Below are 16,169 nucleotides of genomic sequence, written 5' to 3' on the forward strand. Positions count from 1 at the left end.
CGCCATGTGGTATCGTACGCCTTTTCGAGATCCAAAAACAGTGATACGCAGAACTGCCCGCGAAAAAAAGCCTCTCTGATTTGTGAGTCGAGGTGGAGTAGGTTGTCCTGGGTGCTTGGGCGAATCGAAAATCACTCTGGTGCTTGTCAAAGACGCCTGCCTCTTCCAAAGCACATAAAAGCCTTGTATTTATCATGCGCTCAAAGGTGTTCCCAACCCAAGGCAGCTGGTTAATGCAATGGGACGGTAACTAATAGCAGCAGACGGGTCTTTCCCTGGAACGGGAACCACATCGGCTAGCTTCCAGGACATAGGAAGAGTTCCCCATCTCCACCCACAATTGAAAAAATTGAGCAAAATTTGTTGGGGTGTTAAATGCCGTACCATATCATAATGTATGCCGTCAGGGCCAGGTGCAGTGTTCTTTGTTGCCTGTAAAGCTCTCTCAAGTTCAACTGCGGGGAGAATGTAAGGTGCGGTATCGTGTTTAGGTTGCTTAATGGTGCGTTTTTCAGCAGTGGTTTTGTGTGACAGAAAAGACTGGCTGTAAAAGACTAGCCTGTTCCTCCAAGGACGCACAGGGAACGCCATTCTGTGAAAGACACAGTAAACCCTTTGTATTTCCCGGAGATCTTACTTATACGGGCCCGCACAACTTTCGCTGGAGTCCAGGAGTTTAACATACTCACGAACTCCGTCCACGAGTTGTGCTTGGCTGCAGCACGCTTCCTTTTGTATTCGATCATGTTGTCAACTGTCGGGTACCGACACAAACGAGCCCATTCCATTTATTGGTCCTTGCGTGTCCGTTTACAGCCGTCGTTCCACCAAGGCTTTGAGAGCTTGGGCAGGGAGGACGACGCTTTGGGTATGAATTGTGAAGCAGCATGTATTACGGTGTTTGTGATGAATTCGTTGGCCTCGTCGATATTCAAACCACCCACAAGCAAACAAACAACCCACTTCTCGTTAATTCAGCTTTGCCAAGCGGCTTGCTTCAGAGTAAAAGCAGTGGAAGGAGAAAAAAGCAAGCGCACTTTTGCTCGAAGAGCTATGGCTGGATAGACCGGAGCTTACTCTGACATATTGTGAAATGCCACATCCATTTCCGCAATCAGAAAATTACTGCATGATATAACATAAACACAACTGCATTGTCTCTGCGTAAACAAAGCACAGATTAGGGCTACACAAATCGAACAGGGAAAATCACTTCTACTTGGACAGCAGAATACGATATACGCTGAATTTGCGAGGCACTCCTAAGCAATTCCACACATGCGACGGCGCATACAACACACAGTGGGGAAAATAGATAAGACGGAGGGCTCAGGAATAATCGCAGCGTTACCGCACATCGCTACGAAGCTCAACGGCCTATGAGTAAAATGGCAACAAGAAAGACACCAATGAACAAGTTCAGACAAGCGACATCGCATACGAAGTGATGCTCGTCGGGGGAAAGGCCTAAGCCTGCGACAGAAAATCATAGAGCATACACAATTTCATTTTTCTACGTAATGTAAAAACCCCGAGACTAAGGAACACGAAGGGACAGACACAAACACGAAGTCACAGTGAGACTTCGTGTTTGTGTCTGTCCCTTCGTGTTCCTTAGTCTCGGGTTTTTACATTATGCATCATCTTCAACAACTCGCTTGCTTCCTAGCCACTTTTTCATTGTCATTTTTCTGTTTCGCGTAAATTAAACGCGGTCTGCTATTTCCTGCATGGAAAACGACACACAAATTTTCTTAGGGAGCAGGAAATATAGGAATTTCTACTCCGAGCGCAGATACCAGCATTTCTGCTCAAATACCCATAACTGCAAAATTAAGCACTGCTTACTTGACTAACATATCGAGCACCCAACAAAATTTAACAAACAAGCAAGGAAAACCACTTCCACTGGTGAGATTTATCAAGCGGAGTTAAGGCAGAGTTTATCAAGGCTTTCTTCAGCGTAAAAGCAGGGAGAGAATAAAAAAAACAGTGAAAAATAACACGTAATTTTGTTCGCACAGCTATAACTGAAAAAAAAAAAATCAACGAGGCACACGCTAATAAACTGAGAGAAAGACACCCATTTTTGCTATCAGATAATTCTCGCACAAAACTACATGCACAGTAGCGTTATCCCTGCGTACAGAACAGAACAAAACAGCAGGGCAGTTTCATTTATAATCAACGAAGGGGCGCCGGTGACATTTTTATTTTCTTCGGAAAAAAATAAATGTTATTCCTAATCCAAAAAGTAGCAAAAGAAGACTGGTCGCAGGTCTCTGTGCTATTTCGTTCTCAGTCTGCCAGGCTCCAAATAAATGAGCGCGATTTGGGCAGTTCCAGCTTTTCCAAATTTGGCGCGCTGGATCCTCCGAACGGCTGCTCTCTTCTGAAAGCAATTGTTTCACGCAGAATGGGTGGTGAGGGTTTGCTTAAGACAATTAAATGATATGGCAAAACCCGAAAGCATTTCAAAAAAGAAAAAAAAAACGCAAAAACGCCTCCGAGGACGTAGCGCAACTTTGCGAAGTTCTTACTTGGCGCCACAATTTTCGAATATGACGAAAGTCATATGAAATGAAAGAGCTTCTTTTACTCTTTCGTTTAGTATATAGTGCGTTATCATACCTTCAGGAATCCGCCTGCAGTGACGCCGTAACCGCGAAGGGGCGCCAGAAAATCGCTGTTTTCAGTGCCGTTTTTTGTAAAAAAAGCCATCTGCAGGTTTGTTTATATTTTGTGGAGAGATGCCTCTTTCATAATATAAAATAAAATTTATGCTTATTTTATTTCTTCAGGGCGAATTATTTTCCCACGCCCTGGTCGATTTAGATCCTATGAATCAGAGAATGGTCTTTGTTTACGCCTTTACCTTCTGCTGAACGCTACATCATTAGAGGTTGACAAAAGCAAGACTGTTATGACTAATTTAAGCAATAGTGCACCCTGCACCTCTCCCCATACGGTTAACGCTTTGAAAGTAAGTCTCTTTTCTTCACATGCGCCTTGCGGCGTCAAATGGAAAAACAAATGGACGCCGCAAGGCGCATGTGTAAAGACTTCCATACGATACTTCCTGTTCTCACGGAGGTGGGTGGGCTGCACGACCTGGCCCGTGGGCCGCTATTATAAGCGTCAAAATTCGCCCCCACTGCATGCCGAGCAGACAAACATGTTTCCGAGAGTCATGCTCGGCAGGGTCATGCAGCTAATCGCACACAATAGAGGACTATTAGTTCATATCATCACGCGCTTGCGTCATTCCTGTTCATATATTTGCAAAGACAAGCAAATGACACTGCGTTATGCCTCTAAAGCGTTCTCAAAGTCACTGCACATTACACTCTAAGAAAAATGGGTAGAATTTCCTACCCAAAGTTGCAGCAGGACAGTACTTCTACCATTTCGTGCCAATCCACACGCGACATCTTTCCCGCGAGTATAAGCGTCCCTTTCCCTTTCTCTCACGTTTGCCCTAAGAGAAAACGGTACAATTTCCTACCCAAGCTGGTAGAACGACAGATTCTACTCTGTAGTTTGTTTCTACTCTGCAGTTATACCCAAAAGGTAAAACTGGTTGGAGTAGAAATGTGGTTGCAATGCAGCTCTACCGAAATGGGTACCTTTTTTTCTTAGAGTGTACTCCTCACTCCTCACGTGTTTCGCAATCACGTTGGCAAAGCTTGGTGAGAGGGGTAGGAAGTCGGAGAAGGAGTTCCTCGATAGCATCCTGTACCTCCGCAAAAACTTGACAGTGTAACGACAACGCCCGCGTGCGCTCTATGTTTAATTGCGCCTCGTGCTGTTACGGTGTTAAACCACCAGCACTTGTATGTTATACATTTGGTTGAGAAGCGCCAGAAGGGCGTACGTCACGTCTGGAAATACTAGGCCGGGATTTAGTCGCAGAGTCATCGGGCCGGATCTACTCACTGGGCTACCGGGCAGGGCAGGGCAGGGCTGGGCCTGTATAAAACTATGAACGACCGGGTCGGGCGAGGCCATTTTTTGATGCGCCCGGGCCGGGTAGGGCCCGGAAAAGTCGGTCCGTGCAGGGCTCTACTGCAGATTGCATTTTTGTTTAAGTTACAGTCATAACAGTCTTGGTTTTGTCAACCTCTAATGACTTAGCCTTCAGCAGGAGGTAAAGGGGTGAAAAACGCCATTCTCTGACTCATAGAATCTAAAAGGACGCGGGAAGAGAATTCGCGCACCCTGAAGAAATACAATCAGCAGAAATGTTATTTTATGATATCAAAGAGTGGTGTCCAAGGCATGCCTACTCCACAAAATATAACCAAAATTGAAGATGGCTTTTTTGAGAAAAACTGCCCCGAAAACAGCGATTTTCTGGCACCCCTTCGCGATTATGGCGTCACTGTAGACGGATGCCTGAAGGTATGATAATACGCTATATACTAAAGGATAGAGTAAAAAAGCTCTTTCATCTCATATAACTTTAGTGACATTCGGAAACTGTGGGACAACATAAGAAATTGACAAATTTGCGCTACGAACGTCCTCGGAGGCGTTTTCGCGATTTTTTTTCCAAGTTTTTTCGGGATTTGCCCACAGAATTTAATTGTCTTAAGCAAATCTTCACCATCCATTCTGTCAGTGATACAAAATGCTTTCAGAGGAGAGCAGCCCTTCGGAGGATCCAGCGCGCCAAATTTGGAAAAGCTGGAACTGCCCAAATCGCGCTCATTTATTTGCAGCCTCGCAGAGAACGAAATATCGCAGAGACCTGTGGCTTATTTTTGTTATTTTTTGATTAGGAATAACATTTATTTTTTTCTGAAGAAAATTAAAATGTCGCCGGCGCACCTTGGTTGATTATAAATGAAACTACCGAGCAGAGAGCGAGGGTACAAAAACTCGATCCCGTAAGGCAGCAGGGAAAGTCGATTCTGCACGGACAGCATTATCGGGTAAAGCCTGCATTTTTATCACGAAAACTAAGCTTGAGCACCGCTACGAAAGTGACACACATATATTAACGAGCAAGCAAACACTCCTATTCTCTTCTATTCAAAGAATTGGAGGCTTGGACACACCGATTCAGGAAGGCATATCAAATGCAGCGCAACAGGATCCGCGTCAAGAACTTATGAAATAGCCTGCCCAAAACAAGGTTCGCGTGGCAATTCCATTAAAAACGCTCGTCCAATCCAATAGATTACAATGTCAATGCGACAACAATTATTTTTTAAAACCATTATTTTTCCCAATAGTACATAAATTCATCACCCGTGTCACACGAAAAGGCAAACACAAAACACTTACTTGTTAAGTGGAGTCCCACAAAAACTTCACAAAAGCGCACACACATTTTTGTAGCCACGACGAGCGGAAGAGCAAAAGTCTATTAAACAATCTCATAAATCCATATTATTCCTCAGGTGAATAATTATCCTACTATCGTCAAAAGGCGTTACACACATATATGCGAACGCGAAACAATAGGTCTTCGTTCCGGATGTAATAGGATATCGCCAGCCGCCGTGGCGAACCAAAAAGAAAAGAATGCATGTTCGCCATACATCCAAGAGACACCGGTGTCATGCTTTTGTGCAGCAATCCTGATACATAACGGAATTAACTTCTTTTTCCTTTTATTTTCCTGCAGCCATATATTTTGCAAGAATACTATAGAGTGGAACGGGTAAATGGGCGAAGATCATTCGCTACGTACTGTAGCTCTCATCATTTTTAAACCAAACCAGTTGACATGTGTTCGTACGCATACGACCCTTCACTAAATAAGTGAGCCGCTAATGACTCAAAATAAAATAAAATAATCGTTCCAGAATCTCTTACTGCAAGCTTCCCTAGTAGAAAAGACCATACAACTGTCCGTTTGGCAGCCATACGAAATATAACTGAACGGACTCCATACACTCCATGGACTGGTACGGACCCTGTACACTGTATGGCTTCCTATGACAGTCCGTACACCGAATGGCCTCCTGTGGCAGTCCGTACACTGAATGGCCTCCTATATGGCAGTCCGTACACTGTATGGCCTCCTATGGATGTCTATAGCCTGTATTATTCACCAATATTGCTCTATCGCATGGGCACGTGCTGTTCAAAAGTGGCAGCCCGCAAGATGATGGGATGGGACATGAGTACATAACACTAGTCCAAAATGAACACAAATAGTACATGTCAATTTGACAAAATTTATTGCCTTACACCTTTTTTAGGAAGACAGCCATGTAGCCGTTAATTGCATCAATTCACTCAGTCAGACTTCTGCCTTTGCGGCAGGGCTTCGTGCCAGCGTACTCTTGAAAGCAACCTAAAATACAGAAATTGAGCATGTGTTTGTACCAAATAACAGGGCCAAGGTTGTGCTCTGTTGAGGCATATTCTACAAAAACAAGAAACTTCTGAAAGTGGAACACAGATTAAAGGAAAACACACTAAGCTTCAAGTGTCTAAGAAATGCAGAATGAAGTCATTGGAAAAGCCAGTGGTAAGACTCGTACCCACATTTTCTGGTCCAAGGCTCTGCAATTGAGCTAGCTAGAGCGTGGTGGTGGACAGCTGTCCCATTTGGTGGGACAGCACCATTGGGACAACTAATTTAATTGGTCAACGAGGGGAATGAAGTAATGGGTCCCGTTACAATGAGGATCGAAGTCCTGTGGCGTCCAAAAAGGCGAAGAGAGCCTTGAGGGCAGAGCGTTGGTGTGCTGGATGCGGCCACGGGCCAAGCAATTTTGTGAGGGAGAGGAGGCGGGAGTCTATCTCGTTGAGGGATGTAGAAAGTACAGAGCGGGAAGGGCGGTAGTGTGGGCAATGGAGAAGAATGTGCTCGAAATATTCAACAGCACCGCAGTGGCTGCAGTGGGGAGAGTTAACTTGTCTCAAGCGGTAGCGCCACTGTGCTGTGAAGGCCACTTCGAGGCGCATTCGGTGAACTAATGCGCCGTCTTGACGAGAGATACGTGCTGGCATGCGGAAAGCGAGCGCGGGGTCATCTCTGTTCAGCATGGCGGGGGGTAGCATGTCGGCGGTCCGTTGGCGGGTAGCCAGAGGAGTCACAAGGCTTCGAAGTATGGACGGCCGATCGCCTCTCAGCAGAATGCAATACGCGTCCGTGTCCGAGACGAGAGAGCGGCTTCGGCGGCGCCGTCCACCATTTCATTGCCTTCGACACCGCAATGGGCGGTAACCCATTGGAGAGCGAGCCTATGTCCTGCTTCGTAGACAAGTTTGTAAGCGGTTAACACATCCAGAACCAACGGTGCAGAGGAGCCTCGTATACCAGAATTTTCAATTGCTTGCAGCGCAGATGCTGAGTCAGTAAAGACCACCCAATTCCGTGAGGGGGGGGGGATAGAACAATATGCTGCAAAAAGAAAAGTATGGCGTAGAGTTCCGCAGCTGTGGATGATGTACAATGCCAAAGGTGACGTCCTTGAACTACGCCTTCCTCGGGGATGACAAATACTGACGCGGACTAGCCATTTCGAGATGCACCATCGGTGTAATTGGTGGTAGAGGTGGGAAACTTCGCGTCTACGAGAGCATAAAAATTGTCTCGAAGGACTTGAGGAGGAACCTCAGCTCCGCGGACCTGGAGTTCAGCAAGACGCGCGCAGGTGGTGGCGCAGGCAGAGACCAGAGGGCGTTCGGCGGTGTGACAGTCCTAGGAGTGAAGCCGGTGAGAGCGTGGCGTGTCCTCTGCGCCACGTGATGGAAATCGCTTTCAGGACGGTATCGCATTTTCCTGAGGAGTGGGTGACGAGGAACGTGCGCGCGCAAACGTTTTTTTTTGTGCAAACGCAAACGCAAATTACTCATAGCCTTGTGGGTGAAAGGGAGCTCGACGCACTTTTCGGGCGAAAGGTCCATTCCATGTCGCGTAAGGTAGACGCGTAAGGTGGCGATTAACGTTGTTTAAGGCTTCTTGTAAAGGCGCTGAATGACTGGTCGTGACTTGCCTACTGTCCAAAGGGCAACGCCATCGGCATACACGGAGAATGCTACCTTGCGTAGAACTATTAATTTTAGTTCTGCCATCACCACATTAAAAAGTGTAGGACTGAGAATGCTTCCTTGGGGTACGCCTTGATGAACAAGGTGCTTGGGACTTTGGCCATGGGATGTGCGGACAGCTACAGTTCGGTCCGTAAGGAAATCGTGAAGCCAGCTAAAAAGTCGACCAGATACTCCAAAAGACCGCAACCCGTGAAGCACACAGATGTGCAATACGGTATCATAGGCGCGCTTAATGTACAGGAAGACCGATACAACGATCCGCCGATGAGCACGAGCATGTTGAACTGTAGAGACCAGATCGAGAACTGGATTCATAGAGCTTCGGTGGCGGCGAAAGCCAGCGATGTCCTGAGGGAACGCACCTTGTTTTTCGAGCCAGCAGTCGAGGCGATGCAAAACCATTCTGTCTATCAGTTTCCCCATACAGCTTGTCAGGCTCACGGGGCGAAAGGTGGATAGGGCATTTGGGGGTTTGCGTGGTTTCAGGATTGGAACAACTAAAGCCTCCTTCCAAGTAAATGGTACGGATTCCTGTCGCCAATACGGACTATAAACATGGAGAGTTTGAAATGGCGGCTCGTCAAGGTTTCCCAGTGCGGCGTACGTGATTTTATGTGGTCCTGGAGACGATCGCGCATTCACAAGTTTCAACGCAGTCTTCAGATCAATTAGAGTAAAGTCGCGGTCCATAACCTCCGGTGGACGGGGCCAGGCTTGGTGGATTTCTGGCTGCAGGCTCTGGACGAAACTGTTTACTGCAGATGTTGAGGCAGCCGCAGGTGTCATTAGGACGACAGAGAAATCTGTCGCTAGCGTGGTTTCGTCTACACCCTTAACGATAGCCAATGCAGCAAGAGGATTCTTTTGTGGGGGCACATCCTTAAGAGATCGAATTGTCCTCTAGATCTTTGTGGCGGGGTCAAATGGTGAAAACTCAAAAGTTACGCCAACGCTTCGGGTCCTCTCTCTTAAGTTCTCGTGTTAATTTAGCTTTCATCCAGCGATAATGCCACAATGTCAGGAAGCTGCCCAGTTCGGCGAGCCGTTCTCTCGGCTCTGCGACGTAATGCCCTGAGGTGGGTAATTGCTGGAGAATGACCGACGTGACCTGTGACCCGTTTAGACATGACTACCGCGTACTGCAATGCCTTGCGAGAGGGCCTCTGAGGACATGCCGGTGAGCACAGATCTTTGGAGGCCAGCACGAAAGAGTGCCCAGTTCGTGAAAGGGATCAGTCCAGTAGTGGGTGACAGAGGCAGTCTTTCGTGCGAAATATAGAAGGGAAAATGGTCACTACATCGGGTGTCGACATCGGGAGCGCACGACATGTAGCGAATTATGTCTGCTGAGCACCAGGAAATATCCAGGACATCGAGTGACGTTGGTGATCGCATATAAGTTGGCTGTCGGTTGTTTAGGATGCACATGTGAGCAGTCTCCATTGCTTCCAACAATCTCCTCCCCCGTCTGTCCGTTCAACGGTTTCCCCACGCCGTATGGTGAGCACTGAAGTCACCAAGTACAAGAGCCGGGGATTCCAGTGGACTGAATAAGCGGTGGAGGTCAGCCCACGCAACCTGTACCGCGGGACGTAAATGGATACTGAACGACGGTTAACAGCAGGCGCCCAAGGCGGATCTTACAGGAGACATAATCATAAGACCTACGACAAACTGACCCTATGGGTGCAGCAACGAGGTCACTACGAATGTATAACGCTGTTCTTCTCTCAGAGGTTTGATGAGATCGATAGATTGTATAACCATTAACGCGACGTGCAGCATCCATGCCATGTTCGCATACAGCTATGAAAGGAAACTTGTACTTGTAAACATGATATTTAAAGATGAAAGATGAAATTAACTGAAAAGGTTAGCCAGCTGTAGGACTCAAAACCACATCTTCTGAATTACCGAACTTACCTTTTCAGTGACTTTCATCTTCCATCGTTAATTTCTTAGGCAACTTGAGGCCTTGTATGTGTTTGTCCCCTCTATGTTGTTCCAGCCTCAGAACATCAGTTCTCTCATGATATTTAAAATCTGGCAGCTTATTACGTAGGCTGCGAGGATTCCACTGCATCGCGATGGCCTTTCTATACAGTTCCATCATGCGGAGATAAAGATAATGCCTCCAATGGCAAAAGAACCTCGGGCAGTTGGAAACGCACCAGGAAAGGTAGAGACAATTGCCTTGACTGCCGTGAGTACAGCAGAGAAGAGTGTCAGAGAGGAGACAGCTTCGGTGGTTGGTGGTGCTAACTGTCGTCTCATGACTGATGGGTCTGTTACACCGGCGTAAGTGCGTGTAATCTGCCTTGAGGCACCCGGGTGTGTCGGGTGGCTGGTTCTGATGGGCTTCGTCGCGGTGGCGTTCTGCAACCTCCGTTCGCCTTGTGAAGACCGGGGTGGGAGTGTAGGAACGTCATCCGTACCAGGCGTGAGGTGGCATTGCCGCCCCTGGAGCGTCAGAAGGAAGGCGTAATATCCGGTCCTGATGTCTTTTTGTGGCGGCGGTCTTCACGGGACATAAAGGGAATGATGCAGGATGGCCCGATTTACAGTTGGCACAATTTGGCTCTCTCTTATTTTTACAGTCAGATCGGCGGTGAGGCCCAACCCATATGCCGCGCCTAGTAGCACCTCGGCAATTTCGAGCAAGATGGCCAAAGCGTTGACAGTTATAGCAATGCATGGGGCCTTCTATGTATTCTTGAACGATAAAGGTCTGAAACCCGAAGGCAATTCGGTGTGGAAGAAAGATGGTGGGTTGAAAAGTTAGGATGACGCTGGAGACGGGGTGAACACATCTCCGCAATCTTCTGCCATGGTGTGCCGAACTTGTCGCCTGGCCGATATAACCCCTGCGTCTTTCAGGTAGAGAACGAGATCGTCATTGGAGTATTCCTTAGGCACCGCATAAATCTTGCCCATATTCCTGGCGTACTATTGAGGTACTGTAGGTGATACAGGGATTCCACCTACACATTAAGCTGACAAAAGAGATTCATCAGATGACAAGAGATCCATCTCGGTGGAAACGGTGGTGTATAACGTGTTGTTGGGCTAGCAGACGTATTTCGCTGCCGACTACATTAGGGTCGACATTCCAGAAGGAGTATGCACTAGTTGCTGGTCGAAACAGTATTGGAATACCGCCGTCTCGGTTCTTCCTGTAGGTGACAGTGGTGAACGGGTCATGGAGATCAGTGGCAAGGTTGCCAGCGCTCATCTCATCTGTCTGCTGAGGAGCTACCGAAGTGTCCATGGTGTTATAGGGAATATTCATTGCGTGTGGATTGTCGGCATCACCAGAGGAAGGGCTCTCCACCCGTTGTCATTTGGTAGGGCTGGCGGGGACCTGTTGACCTGTGGGAAGTGTCATACAGGCGCCGGACCTCCCGTGCAGATTACGGCGGGAGGTCCGTGAAACGTTAGATGGCTCCTTTCAAAAGGCTTCAAAAAAGCCTAAGTATCCCTCCACTTGACAATGTATGGACATCGTACGGCCGTATGGACATATCGCCGTATATCGCCGCATGGCCGTATGGACGTATCGCCGTATGGACATCTGTACGGCCGTCACAGAAGTCCGCAGACTCGCTCTACGGACTTTTAACTGCTGCCATGGAGTTCCATACACACTCACTATGGAACCCGTACAGCCACAACAAAAGTCCACACATGCCATATGGATTCCATAGGTGCACCGTAGCAGTCCGTACGCGTAGTGTTTGAACGCCATTGCTTGCCATAGCAATTCCCGGTAAAACCATATCATTCCATAGCGTTTCATAGCATTTCCATTCAAAGTCATAAGGGTTCACACAAGTACATACATAATGTATACGGACTATGGTTTTTTATTGCCAAACATAGCAATGCGCGGCCATCAACACGCTTTGTGCTCACTTCGCACACACACGATACCTTTCTGGATATATCGTGCTGTGACCAGAATCAAAGGTTTATCGCAAGGTAATCACCTGCTCCGCGTCGTATTTATTGTAATTTTATTTGTTCAAGGTACTCCCAAAAAGTATCATGCTAGACGTGTGATAGACTACGTAGGGACTGATACCAACGAGGACACGATAATTCTTCTTTGTTTGTTTGTTTGTGTATTTTATTTTCTCTTTTATTTCCTTTATTTCTGTCTTTGTCTATTTATTTTATTTTTTCTTCAGGCTTTATTACTTTGTACGAGTCATCTAAACGTAACATGTCTTCTTTACCGCTGTTAAAGTGATAACACAGTGCACACGAACCGCGGCCCCACGCGAGCCGCGTGCGGTCCCGTCCTCGCACATGACACAAATGACAACACAAATGACGTCCATGATTGAATAAAACCGGAGCACAAAACACGGACGAGAACACACATAGACAACACTCGCTCGGACGACACTCGCGGAGCGAGTGTTGTCTATGTGTGTTCTTGTCCGTGTTTTGTGCTCCGGTTTTATTCAGTCATGTACCAACAGGCCCATTCTGCCATTTTGATGGACGTCCATGATGGCATAGCAAATCAGGAAAAAAGCACACACACACACAGACAGCAGCTCAGGAATGCACAAGGAGACGTGCTTTATAGGAATTTCTACCCCACGCTCAGATACCAGCATTTCCGAAGAAATACCTATAACTGCCTGTCTGTCGTATGTCGTATCATGGACGTCATTTGTGACGTCATGTCTAATATGTGATTTCCCGTGCGAGCGCACTGTTTATCACTTTAACAGCGGCGAAGCAGATATATTAAGCTTAGATGATACGTACAAAGTAATAAAATCTGAAGAAAAAAATAGACAAAGACAGAAAAATTACCCTGCCCCCGTTGGTATCAGTCTCTACGTGCTGATTAACACGACGAAAATGAAACTTTTGGGGCGTCTCCTAAACAAATAAAACCACAATAAAGACGACGCGAAGCAGACGATTATCCTTGCGATAAACATTTGATTCCGGATATATAGGATATACTATACAGAAAGGTATCGTGTTTTGCGAAGTGAGCCCAAGGCGTGTATAGGCGCGCATTGCTATGTTGGGCAGCTTGCAGTCAGTGATTCCGGAATGATAATTTTATTTGATTTTATTTTCAGTCATTAGCGGCTCACCTATTTAGTGAAGGGTCGTATGCTTATGAACACATGTCGACTGGTTTGATTTAAAGGTTATGAGAGCTACAGCATATAGTGAATCATGTTCACCCATATTTACCCGTTCCACTCTATAGTATTCATGCAAAATATATGGGTGCAAGGAAATATAAGGAAAAAGAAGTGAATTCCCTTATGTATCATAATTGCTGCACAAACGCATGACACCTTTTTCTCTTGGATGTATAGCGAATATGCTTTCTTTTCTTTTTTGGTTCGCAACGGTCGACTGGCGATATCATATTACATCCTGAACGAAGACCTATTGTTTCGCGTTCGCATATATGTGTGTAACGCCTTTTGACGATGGTAGGATAATTATTGACCAGAGGAATAATGTGGATTTATGTGATTGTGAAAGAGACTTTGTGTTTGTGCTTGTCGTGGCTACAGAAATGTGTGCGTATGTGCACGACCTAAGAGAGCGACCAGGCCACTTTCCCAAATCCCTATGGCTGTCCGTTGGGCCTCCTCGCCCTTTCCTCCTCTCACCGGGACATGCGACGACAGGGTGTTCGTACTGACTCGTGTACATCTTTTCGACGTCTATATTGATTTGTAATGCACAATATCGATTCCTGTACTCGTTTTGTCGGATAATATTTCACAAGGATGCTGTTTATTTTGGTTTCTTGTGCTATTGTACAGCCATAAGCATATGCATTGCGTGACAGGAGCGCATCTCGTATTGGTACACAGCACAAGGTACTTGATTTGATACAACGCCGTCCTTGAAAAACATATTGCCCCATATCTGGTCGGGAGGTGTTTTCCTGGGTTTTCGTCAGGCGCTTTCAGACGCATATTCCCCGTTAGTCGTGACGTCTGTGAGGCAGATAACATCACCCCCATACAGGTATCGCTGTAAAGACCCAATGAGTTCATTGGCGATCCAGCAGCGGAGCCAATATCATGCTCCTTCACGTGCAAGTGGACTGAAACCCGGATGGAACCGCTTGGAACCGAAATTTCTTCCAGATCCATATATCTACAATTCACCATTCGCAATTAACCGAAACCGTATCCCGAACCGAATCATATGATCTCAGTTACCGGTTCATAAGAATATGTTCAAGTGTGATCAACCTTGGATGCGATACTTGTATTGCTTTACAGCTCGGATTAGTGGTGTTGAACTAGATCTCCTCGTCAAATACTCGGTACACTTGGTCTCAAACTAAAGGGGAAACAGTTCAAGGCATTTTCGATAATATATACTTACTTGAACTGGTAATGGGGGTCGGTCATATATATATATATATAAACCGGCAAGGTTAGCCATGCAAAGAGCCGGCTCAGCTTGCCTGCAGGCCCACCTGCCTGCAGGTATATCCTACACTGTTAAAACAGAACTTCACCACATAGCACGCTCCTAGCCAACCATCATTCCCAATAATATCATTCTGTGTCATGATTTGTTCAAAACAGGGGGGAGGCGCCTATCTGGGACAAGATAATCTGTCCCAGATAGGCGCCTCCTCCCATTTTCAACAAATCAATACACAGAATGATATCATTCGGAATGATGGTTGGCTATGAGCGTGCTATGTGGTCAAGTTCTGTTTTAACAGTGTAGAGACAATCGAGGACCGGTTCAACTGTTTGGTTACCGGTAACCACTGCCACCGAAACCGCTTTCAGAGTTCTGACACCACCGAACCGTAACCGAATCGATATTCGTTTCGGTTTCAGTCCTTGAGTGTTGGACTAAGGTCGGGCTTCACTAACGCCAATTAACATTTCAAAGGAAGTTATTGTCACTGGAATATTCGTCAGATCACGCAACCGTGGGTATTAGTCTAAGGCCAAGTACCGCTGGTGAAAGCAATGCATAGGCTAACAGCAGCTCCTCTTGCTCTTCCTGTGGCGATACGCTTCCATAAGCCGTTATTTAAATTTAAAATGAATTTAAAGTTGGTACCATCACTGTACAATTGGGCCTGTGTGTACACACTCGTCATCTCCAAAGTGACTTGTTGTTTCAAGTGTTTTCTACTTGCTCGAAACGAAAAGGAAATAATGTTAGCTACTGCTTTAAGGGGTAACATAAAAGTGACCGCAGTTGGGCTGTATGCTTTTAGAGGAATATACTTTTTGGCTTTTCGCGCGAGGAGGCATCTTGCTTTGAAAAAAAAGCACTGCGGAATAAACCATGCCCATGTGAACTGACGGTCTTCGTGACGGCTAGGTGTGTAAGGATTACGATATGTTTGGCAAAAAAAAAAATGACATAAATATCTGACGCAGATGCAAAGAAATCCGCAGGAACGCTAGCGCATAAGCACTACAACCCCACTGAAGTAGGGAATGCCGCTAGCGCCACCAATGCTCCTGCGGCAAACATGTGAAACAAAAAAGCCGGCGCTGGAAGGGGGTCACGTGAACTGGTCGCTCTCTTATTAAGTAGGTCGTGCGTATGTGTGTGCGCACATTTGTGAAGCTTTTGTGCGACCCCACTTGACAAGTGCTTTGTGTTTGCCTTTTCGTGTGACACGAGTGATAAATTTATGAACTGTTGGGTGAAATAGTGGTTCAAAAAATAATTGTTGTCGCGTTTGCAATGTAATCTATTAGACTAGATGAGCGTTTTTAATGGAATTGCCACGTGAACCTTGTTTTGGGCGGGCTATTTCATACGTTCTGGGCACGGATCCTGTGGCGCTGCATTTGATATGCCTTCCTGAAGCGTTGTGCTTTGTTCTGATCGTTTGGTTCCAGCCTTTAGCTCCAGTTTTATGAGCAGAATTGAATAGGGGTGTTTGTTTGCTCTTTAGCATGTGTGTCATTTTCGTAGCGGTCTTCAAGCTTAGTTTTCTTGGTAAAAATTCAGGCTTTACCCGATTATGCTGCACGAGCAGAAGTGACTTTCCCTGCTGGCTGAAGGGATCGAATTTGTGTACCCTCGTTCTATGCTTTTTTTTTTTTTTTTTACGCAGGGATAACGCGACTGTGCATGTAGCATTATGCATCGATTATCTGTTTAACATGCCA

At 46.3% G+C, this 16,169-nt stretch overlaps 1 protein-coding gene across 1 annotated transcript in view; it reads right to left on the minus strand.

Moving 5' to 3' along the window:
* Positions 1-16,169, minus strand: part of LOC135366342 (uncharacterized) — a 315,008-nt gene that overhangs the window by 170,424 nt on the left and 128,415 nt on the right. The gene's annotated exons all lie outside the window — the stretch shown is intronic.

The sequence above is a fragment of the Ornithodoros turicata genome, chromosome 8 (genome assembly GCF_037126465.1).
Source record: "Ornithodoros turicata isolate Travis chromosome 8, ASM3712646v1, whole genome shotgun sequence".
In the NCBI taxonomy this organism is placed as follows: Eukaryota; Metazoa; Arthropoda; class Arachnida; order Ixodida; family Argasidae; genus Ornithodoros; species Ornithodoros turicata.